Below are 11,363 nucleotides of genomic sequence, written 5' to 3' on the forward strand. Positions count from 1 at the left end.
TTCTGCTTAACTGTCCACATGGTTACATTGTGACACTGCTACTCATTTATCAGATCCCAAAATTTTATTCTGAAGAACTGTATTTAATAAATTCATGTATATTAGAGGTAAGAAGGACCAACCAGAACTAAAATTCTAGACTGACAAATAACACCTTTGCTAAGATTTATTGTCATTTATTGTACTGCCGTAAAATACAGCATGCTTCAACCCTGTCTTCCCCGTGTCTTGGAGAACCCAAAGAGAACACAAGCACAGGGAGACCCAGCCAACTCAACTCATATTATACTGCTCAAAAACAAAAAAATAAAAAACCAAGGGAAGACATGAATAACACATCTGATCTTTACAAATAAAACATTCAAGTTAAAAGTCTTTAATTACATAACTTGTGTAATTAACAGTCAGTGTAAGCCAAAATCATCAAATCTTTAAAGATTTGAGTCAAATTTTTGCCAGAAATCCAATATAAAAGTGCTCTTTTAAATTCCTTTGTAAATTTTATACACCCCAAAAAAGTCATGCAGCTTACCATTTGATTAGGCAAATTAGTTTCCAAAGCTTGAGGGCTGAATAATACTGTGAAACTTTTATTATTTCACACAATGCTCCAGTAATGAAGGTGCACTGCCTGTGTCTGAACTAAATCCTGATCTGATCATTAATTCTACTATTTTATCTTCTTCCTCAGTAACACTTGGTCACTGCTATTATTCATTATTTTTCACGGAAATCTGAAAAATTATTTTAAATTGTGATTTAAGTTTTAACCAGTTTAAGTCATTTCTGCTGTTAACAAGCTATTCTTAAGCCTGCAGGTTCTTAAGCCTGTAGGTTTTTATGTCATGCCATTTATGCCATTTGTCAGCTTATTGGAACAGGACAGGCAGGAAAAATAAACAAAGATAGGAAGTACAAATAAAATAAAATCTGAAATATACTCAATAAAATTATAAATGGTTAAACAGGAACACAAAATTTTACAAAATGTAAATAGAGAAAGATATAGACAAGGATGTAGAGTATGTCGGTAATTTCTCCGCGAAAATAAGAGTCACTGAATGATTTTAGCATTTGCCTAACAAGCGATCAATCCTGGGAGGAGGTTGTTTCAGGGAAGGCATAACAATGTGCCAAATCAAACATGCAGCGCTACCTGCTGTGGTGACTACATTTTGAATAAGGGAGCGACTGAAAGTATTTTTTTAAGGCCTTATTTTTCTTATTAGACAAACTGCTGACGTCACGTTTACCTCTGGAACTGTCTTCATTCTGTTGTACACGTCTTATATGTGGATTTTAAATGTAAATGACTAAGTGGGTGTATTCAAAGGTGATATGACTGTACAACTCTCCATCCAGTAAAGCTATGTTTTCACAAAACACAAACAGTGGCATATTTGTGAATATTAACATTTGCATTCAAGTGAAGATTTATACCAGTCTGTGAGTCTTTGAAAATAAAAAAGCATAAATATTTTAAGTATGCATCTACACACTTTTGTTAGTGATTATGCTAAATGGTTTGGCCATGCCCTCTCATATTTGGGATGGCTGTAGCTCAGGTGGCAGAGCGGATCAGCCACTAACCAGAAGGTCGGTGGTTCAATCCCAGGCTGCTCCAGTCTGCATGCCAAATATCCTTGGGCAAGATACTAACCCCATGTTGCTCTCTGATGCATCCATCGGAGTGTGAATGTGTATGAATGTTAGATACTTAGCACTTGAGCTTAGAAGTGCTTGTGTGAATGGGTGTGATTGGGTGAATGAATTAGCTGTATAAAGCGCTTTGAGTGCTCGGACAGAGTAGAAAAGCGCTATATAAGAACCAGTCCATTTACCATATTTATTTTTAAATTTGGCACAATAAAGATGTATTCATTCTGAAAGGTCTTCTCATCCACTACACCTCTGTTTAGTCATATTTTTCAAATATTGTTTTGGGGGAGGGGGACTAGGAAGACAGTATATATTTTGCATGTCGACTGATGCAAACCTCTGAGATTAGAAAAATTCCTACGAATTAAGAACATCAGTGTACACAGAAATCCTTGTGTTACCTATGGGCTTTCAGATAAAATGTGGTCTGTGATACACCGTCTCATAAGGTAAGGCACAGACTCCTTGTACCTGTGGTTTTTATGCAGCCTGACAGTCAAAGATAGTGGTAATATAGCGGTTATGAAAAAACAGTAGAGAACGGAAGCATGGTAGTAAAACAAATGAATAAATGAAACCGAATGTCATTTATCAAGCAACAAGGTAGATTGTAATTTCACACCAGCAAGCTGTAGTGCACAATTTGTGCTGTTCTAGTGTTCCTTTTATTCTGTTTTCAGCTATAAAATATGCTGTGTTTGTGATGTTTGGATAATAGATACCCATCTTTTCCTGTTCTTCCATTTAGTTACACCGAGAGAGAAACCGAGAGCACAGGGCACCAATATGTGAATGGTAAACAAGCTTCATATGAGGATGAAATCCTGGGGGATTCTATGGCAAGTAACTGCCTCTACTTAGATAAACAGCAGTGAATCCAGAACAGGAGGGAATGTAGACTGAGGGGGAGGGAAGCAAGCATGGGGAGAGATGTAAGCTCTCCAAGTCCAGTGCTCCATTATTCAACAATGATAGTTGTCACATGTAAAACGGCCAGTTAAAGAGCTAAACATCAGATCATTGAAGATTTTCAATGTGCAAAAATTGGCTGTTATGATGAGCCAATGAGCTGCCTGTTGTCTCAATTACAACTTTTTTTTTAAGATGTTATTTTCTATTCAATAAAGCTGCATTGTCAGACGGCACCATTTGTTAGTCTTGACGACAGCCGAGATCATAATAAAGCAAAAACATTTGTGCATGTGAGCCCGACGGTGGCTGTCTTGTGCTGAAGACGATTGTGGCAGATGAGCATTGTTCTGCTCATTCATAGGCTTTTAAATACATCCTTGTTTTCCTCAATAAGATTTCATCTGTGGCACCTATCAACTGATGTTGCCTAACCTATTGTTAAGCTTGATAGAAGTCAGTCTACAAATTACAGTCTGTACAACAATAATGTTTTCTTTTTCTTCCAGCTGCCCCCTTTAGGGTTCGCCACAGTGGATCATCTGGCTCCATCTTACCGCATCACCTGATCCTCCTTCATCACACCAGCCCTCTGCAGGTCCTCTTTCACTAAATCCATAAATCTTATGGGAGATTTTCCACTTTTCCTTCAGGCTGGCAGCTTCATATTCAGCATACTTTTTCCAATATATCCACTACCCCTCCTCTGCACATGTCTAACTGTCTCCAAACTGCTGAGCCTGAGCTGTGTCTCTGATATATTCATTTCTAATCTGATCTGACCATCTTCAACTCTGCCAACTTCATATTCAGCCCTGGTCTCTTTATATGGTTCAAAATACAAGATAAATATAAGCTATAGGATGATTCTGTGTCTGCAGCTCTATGTGTGAGGGTCTGCTTTCTGCATATTGGCAGGGCCAGCAATGCCAAAAACGTGACTAGTATTAGTATAATAATTAGTATATGCACTTATAAGCACGCTGTATCTGTATACATAAAAATACATAATGAGCTTTTCTCATTATACTTATAGTGTTGATATTATTACATTAATTGTAGTAATGGACTGGCTATAATTGGAATATATGGTCTACTAAATGTATTACACTGTCAGTGTAGCCAGTCCTCCTGCATCACTCCAGAAACGGCAGTGCCAAGCAGCTGAATGATCCACCAGCACCACTTTGATTGAAAAGGCTCTTCTGGATAGAAACCTTGTAAGATATATCCTAAGGACACAATCTACCCCAATTTTTTTTCACTAGCAGCACCATGAGGTTGAGGTTTTAATTTGTAAAAATGCTTCAATATGTAACCAAAATTGTACAAAATAACAAACAGGCCTCCAATTTCGGATCCAGCTCGAAGCAATTCTCAGCCAAAATGCATTCTCAAAGAGTCAATCTTCCTCTTTTTCTTTTTTTCCCCCAATTATTCCTTCAGCCGAAGTTGCTTTTCTTTAATTTATCCATGTACTATTTTGTGTTTTGCTGGCATTCTTGTGGAAAACTTTATAAGAAATCAAAACCACTGATGTTTCCAAGACCTTGAATGTGACGTGAGCCATACAAAACTCCACCGTACATCAGTATCTGCTCTACTATTTTGTTTTTCCAAAGACCTGAATTCATAAGTAACTTCATCAAAAACCAGCATTTTAAAATGTAGAGTGTTTGGCGCTGGTTGCCGGATGCCCAGAGATCTTTTTTTAAAAACCACTTGTGTTATGAATGCTGAATGTCGGCATATCTGGCTGCTAATAAGCTGCATTTTCTGAGGTAAGTACAACTGCAGGAGGAGGAGAAAAATGCTGCCATAACTGTAATTGCCAGGATTTTCAGGCACAGTTTTCCCCAGTTGGCTCATTGTTATTCAACCCATGTTCCTCAGCATCAAAGGTTTGACGCACAAATGGATGATGTCACATAATAAACATTTCTCTGCACAATCAACAGGAACCAACTGATAAGAGAAAGTCAGCTATGCTTGCAGACACACAAGCCAAGGAGACTTTGATTAAAACTGACCAGTGCTGTCAATAGTGGCCAGTTTTAATCAAAACATGTGACCTGAATTGTGGACTTTTCACACAACATGTAAATAATGTTCAGGTCTTATATTATTTACTGTTTGGGAGATGCCTTAGTTTTTTAATTGTTGCACTTGTATCTCTCTTATCTGCCTGACCACTCGGCCACATCTGGATAAAATACTGGAGGCCCGCTGATGTCTAGAGCAACAAATATTGGGAATGTAAAAGCAATAAAAGATTAATAGTTTATCCTGGATTTTCCCATTTGTATGCTTTTAACGAGACTGGCACACACTCCATTTGATTGGCTTATTGGCCTTACAAATAATTTTGTCATCCTGCCAAGCTGTGAATAATCTTATGATGGTTTAGAGCCTTTGTGGCCAAGGATGTGCTGTAAAGATGAAAGCACAATAATTCTGAGACCTTACTTGCTACAGCTCTTTCAGCTTTCACAATTACTCAACCACACAAGGGTAGTTACTGCAGTTATATAGTTGTAATTCTGTCAGAACTTAGTCTGGAGTAGAATGAACTAAGCTTTAGAGCGAGCACAGGTGACCTCATCTAACACAAAGACATCAATTATTTCAATTTATGATATTCTTGGAATTGAGCACATAAATGTTTTAATTTCAGTTTCCAAGCAATACCGTTCACTGGCAGATTTCACAAAAACTGTGGAGTAAAAAACATAATATTATACTGTGCAAAAGTCTTGAGCCAAACCTCTTTGGTATATATATATATATATATATATATATATATATATACATATATATATATATATATATATATATATATATATATATATATATATATATATATATATATATATATATATATATATTGCTTCCAAAAAGGCTAATTTGTTATTTTTAAAATAGTCCTGAGGAATAGTTTTCCATTTCTGGAGAATTTAAAAGTTTCCCTTTGGAAATTGGCTGTTTTTTCACTCATTTTCAGTCCAGTTCTCATGCCTGACCATTTTAAGAGAAATGTGTTTCTAGGTTAAGCCACCTAACACTGATGTATGAATCACTCCATAAAAAAGGCACCTAAATCAAGGGATGAACAAGTATTCTGTCTACATATAACATATAAATCCCAATTTTAAACTGTATCTTTTAGCATTGTTTTAAGTGTTTATTTAGTTGGATCTACTAAAAATGTCAAAGGTATCACAGTTTCATAGGCATAAAATAATATTTTTGCCCCAACAAAGTGGCGTGCTATTGGCGCATATCCCAGGATGGTGTTAATCAATTTACTGCTCAATTTTAATTAATTAATGTAATTTATTTATATAGCACCAAATCACAACAGATGCCACAAGGTCCTTTGTATTGAAAGCTAAAGACTCTACAATAATAAAGAGAAACCCCAACAATCAAACGACATTGACGCCACAATGCAGATCTCCAACCCAACTGATTGGAAACTGATTCATTTTTCAGCATGACAATGATCCCAAACACACTGTCAATACAGAAAAAGCGTACCTGGATAGAAAAACACACAGTGCAACACTATCAGTCATGGACTGGCCGTCACCAGAGCCCAGACCTCAACATTACTGAAGCAGTGTGGGATCATCTTTATAGAGAACAGAACAAAAGACAACAAATGCAAAAGCCAACATCTAGAGAAAAGCTTTGAATGTCCTTCATGAAACCAGGAAATCTATTACTGAAGAAGTTACAGATATTGCAAAAAAGCTTGCCTAGGGAAGTTCAGGCTGTGTTGAAAAGTAAACAAATCGTGACTTTCAAATTCATTAGAATTGTACAAACTCAGTTTTTGCTTCATATACTGTGATTCCACGGATGACTGCCTAGCTCAATATAAAGAAATGAAGGGTGGGTCAAGCTTTTGCAGACTATTGTATTTATTCCTGATAGATCTATGCTACTAATTATTTCTTGTTTGCTAAAGTTTTATAGAATATAACAAGAAACTTCTAAGAAGTATGTATCTGCTTTTCTAACCAAAATGTGTAACAAGAAAAAAAGAACATGTCACGTTGAACCAGTGTGCTGATGTTTTGCTGTCCTATCTAACAATATGCTTGAAATCTCTTCCAGATATTTCTAATGTCATTCTTAAATGTCATATCACAACAGAGAAAAAAATACCAAATAAATAAAATTACTTCTTTAATTTACTGAGATATAAGTCAGGAAATGTCAGTATTTATTCAACACTAATATCTAATTTGGTGCCTTATCTTTGACCCAAGGAATGGAAATGGCAGCCCAGATAAGCTACAGAGAAAGGTTCACATTTTGGTCCACGATAAATATGACTCAAAGGTTAAAATATTTATTTGATTTCCATTGTTCAGCTTTGATCTTTTTACCAAAGATATCTCTATGACTGAAAAAAATGTAAGAATGTAAATAGCTCAATATTATTTAATCTGTTGTTCCTACCCAGTTCTGAAGCTAACTTATCATTCTATACAGAACTTAATAGTAAATAGAGACTTCAGTATGGTTACAATATGATGTATGATTCCTAAAAGGCTGCTGTATATAACAAAAGCAGCCTTTAATACCTTAGAATCTGGTCAGGTCAGTGGAAAGCAGCTGGATTCAAAATAAAGCTCCCTTACAGAAAATCAGCAAGGCTACCAAGGGACTGTGTAGTTTTCTGCTTGTGTGGTTCTATGTAAGTTGCAACCACTGGTGAAAATTAAAGGTCAACACCAAAACATAATATACCCTCTTAGATATTCTTCATTTTTAATGTCTAAAAGACCTTTTTCAAAAAGAGAATGAGACCCCTGTTGTGTAAGACTGGCTACAAATGCAACATAGTTGAATTCAGCAATGATTCTGGGAAAACAACTGAAAGCAAAAAGAGCTTCAATGATATTCAATACTCAGGCTTTTTAAATGGGAGGAGAAAGGCTCTTATGCGAGGCTGAAATTCTAGCCTCACTGTAGGTATTTTTGTACATGGGAGTGAAGCAGAGGCACTATGACATACAAACATTGTGTAACCGGGTCAAAATGTGCTGCTTAAATTGGATGGATTGTTTTGGGTTTTTGTTTATTTTTATTATTTCTTTAGGAATCTATAGCACCCGATTTCTGTCTTTCACTTTGGGCACAATAAAAGATGTTTCTCAAGTCATTATATTTGTACTAATAAGTCAGACTTTATTAATAGACTCTCTCCAATGTGTTTTTCAATGCCTATGAAACACAAAGGAAACCTCATAAATACGGTTCTCATTTCATAGTGTTTAAATCACTTGTTATATTAAAGCATTTTATTCATGAATGGGAATATTATGAACAAGCAGAGCCATATAAATACTATTTCAATGACATTTGTATTTAATTTGCAGTATGATTCATCTACACTTTTTCTCTTTCAATTTGGTTTTTGCACTTCTTTCTCTGCACTGTCCTTCTTATTTGAGTCTAAAGGGGGAATACATTGATGTGTAGGTCCAACAAGAATATACTGTATGTCTGACACCGCTTTAATAACGTCCAACCTGCCAAGTTGGTTGTGTCAGTGCTGGCGAAACCTTGTTATCAGTTAGACACAGTCAAGACAGACATGAAGTTTTCACACAATCGCTCATCAAACCTCGTGCTATACTATCTCCCCTAAACATCATCCTTGCTGGTAGAATTAGATAGCTTTGCAGCCCACACAAACACCCTCTCTCTCACACACACACATGCACAGACAGATCAAATCAATGGCTACCTTCCCCTACATCAGGAAGTACTGTACAGTAGGTGGCCAATGGAGGAGTCCGCCCACTCACAGGATATTCAATTGCACACATGTAGAAACTCATCCTCTCTGTATCTCACTCATGTTTGCCTGAGATCAACTACATTTACAGATACAGCTTTGGGCAAGAAGTGCTTGCGTGTGCACGCCCACACATGTAGACCCGACATTGAAACATGCACACAAACCCTCCCTCTCTGTCACATGGAAACACTTTAGGATTTGAGCCACGCAGAGATGCTCAAAAGACACAGCTAGATTTATGAATGAACTGTGAGGATATGTGCATTTCTGTCTTTTCTCAGAAATGTGCACTGAATATTTTACTTCAAGCTCAGTGAAAGATTTCATGTGATAAATATATGGATCTGATATTTGCAGACATGGTAATTGAGTACTGTACTGAATTCACTCAAGTAAATCTATTATAGGCTACTTTGCACTACCTCTTGACGGCTGAACATTTCAAGGGCCCATATTACTACATGCATTAACAAGAAGTACTCTGAGAGCACAAACCTACCTCAAGGTAGCTCACTCTCCTTGGCAGTATTTATTTTTAAGGGAATAATACTGTGTTTTGTATATATTGTTTTATTTCTTTGTTCTTTTTAAATGTACTTTAAGAGGTTTGCAGTGCGGTAAAAACAAGTACAAAGTCCAGACTTTTGCTATGTAGGAGTTGGTAATGGATATTAGGTATTGATTTGTAAATGAGTGGACATGAATAACTTAAGTTTATTATATAATGCAGCATATTTCTAACTAACTAGGCAGCTCATCCTCGTCCTCTTGACAACACATTTTTAAAGATATGATATATTTTGGGGTCAGCTTGAAAGAAAGACAGATGGGAAATGTAAAAATGAGATCAGACTTCAAATGTGACGTAACATTTGGATATGGCCTAAAATGTGATATTTAGAATCCCCATACAAGAGTATCATTTGGTAAATGTTGCCAATAGAAACAAAGGCAGTAGAATTTTAATTTTAAAGATAAAAGATACTTTATGAAAGTTTGAGCTTAATTTCCTTTGAAGAAGCAGTCGGAGGTCCAAAGGAACATGATGTTTAGAATCCCCATATGTCTATATACTGTCAGTACAAATGTTAGCAGTAAGAAACATATTTTTAAACGGCGATAGCATTATTATCACTTTGACCTTCAGATCATCTATCTATTGCCCTTGAAGGAGAGGTCAGAGGTCAAATATGGCATGATGTTTACAATATTTATGTTGACAATCCACACCACACTCCTAGTTGACCTTGAACACCTCAGTGGATGTAAGTCAAATTTTAATGAATTGTTAACATGACCCAACTTTTTTTAGAATTCATTCAAAACTTTTAAAGCTATCATGTTTCCAGGCAGACAGAATAACATGCACGCATGCAAATCATACCAATTCACATTGCTGGAAACTGCAACTGGTTTCCACCAGCTGCAGTTTCTACTTTGTAAATAGATGCTTCATCGCTAATAATTCATATTGTACTAAAATTAACAAATAAACGATTAAGCTTTATTTTTATATCTACACCAAATGCCACTTTAAAGCAATGTTGCTTTTTTGTTGTACTTTATTTTGAATATTATATTCTTTTGATTCCACTGAGATAAAATGTTAATACAGGTGGACAGACTACAGTCACGTTCACATCAATTTAGAATCACCAGTTAACCTAATCAAACTAAATGCATCTCTTTGGACTGTTGAAGGAAGCTGGAGTACCTGGAGAGAGAGTCCAGGGAAACATGGGGAGAACATGCAAACTCCACACACCAAGGCCCGGGTGGATGGTGGAGTCAACCGCATGACCTTTTGCTATTAGACAACAGCGCTAACCACAGTGCCACTGTGCTGCAGCGGAAGAGAATGGATGGATGGATAGACTATTACCCATAACAGAACACCTGTATAAAGTGACATTGCTCTTTTTAAAGATCTGAGAGCTTGCACCCATTGATATTGGAATTCTACATCCTTTGAAAATAAGAAAGCATCAGGTAAGAAAGCATGCAGTCGAGGGTGCAATGAATATGAAGGAGTGAAAAAGGAGGGAAAAGGAGGTAGAATATTAATCACAGACCCTCAGTCCATCTCCTCCTCCAGGCTTTGCACCAAATAGAGAGAAATATTCTCATTAGGACAATGAGAAATACATATATCAAATATAGCTGTCACTTCTACTGTGGAGGATCTGTAGGGGAAAAAGTGTGTCACAGGCAGTTCGTCTTGTACATGTGCTGTGTAGCTTTTGCAGAACAGATTTATCCCATGTGCAGCAGCTTTTCTTCAAAATTAATAACATGTAATGGATTCTTAGGAGAGGAAGAGGATTGATGAATGTAAAGCCAGTGTAAGAAAATTCATTGTGTAGTGTATTTTTAGAAGTCTACATTACAAATATCGCATCTTAGTTCCACTGCAGTTTCACATAGCAGAGAGTCACACAGAAGAATGTTGCTGAAACAGATGGTTTCCTGGTCACCTAAGTGGGAAAGGTTGGCGACACTTTCCAGCCCTTTTCTTACCCTTGTGTCATGTAGTTGCTGTATGTCTATTTATTTATTTTTGAAGAAGAGACGATGGCACAGATTTGAGCTTGAAAAGGTGGTGAAGGAATGGTTGACACTAATGGTGTGTGATGGTGGAAATTGGACCATGATTGGTAGCGAGACGTCAAGCTGACAGTGTGTATGTCTTCTGTGGGACCTTTCTGGTAGTGATGAATTGTTGTCTGACTCATTGTTATTTCAGGTGATGAAACCTGTCAAGATGGGGTGGCCTGGAAGCTAGACGGAACAAGTTGACAGAATAGGCTGTGAATAGAGTCAGAAGTGATATGTTTACTTTCTTCCACCTTAGTGTACAACAAATGGGGACAGTTTAAATAGTAATGGTGGTGGAAACATACATACCTGTTTTACAGGCTATTTTGTAGTACAGTGTTGCTATCATGTTAATTCAGGTCTTTTCAGTTTGATTCACATATAG

This window comes from Neolamprologus multifasciatus, chromosome 1, assembly GCF_963576455.1.
Source record: "Neolamprologus multifasciatus chromosome 1, fNeoMul1.2, whole genome shotgun sequence".
Lineage (NCBI taxonomy): Eukaryota > Metazoa > Chordata > Actinopteri > Cichliformes > Cichlidae > Neolamprologus > Neolamprologus multifasciatus.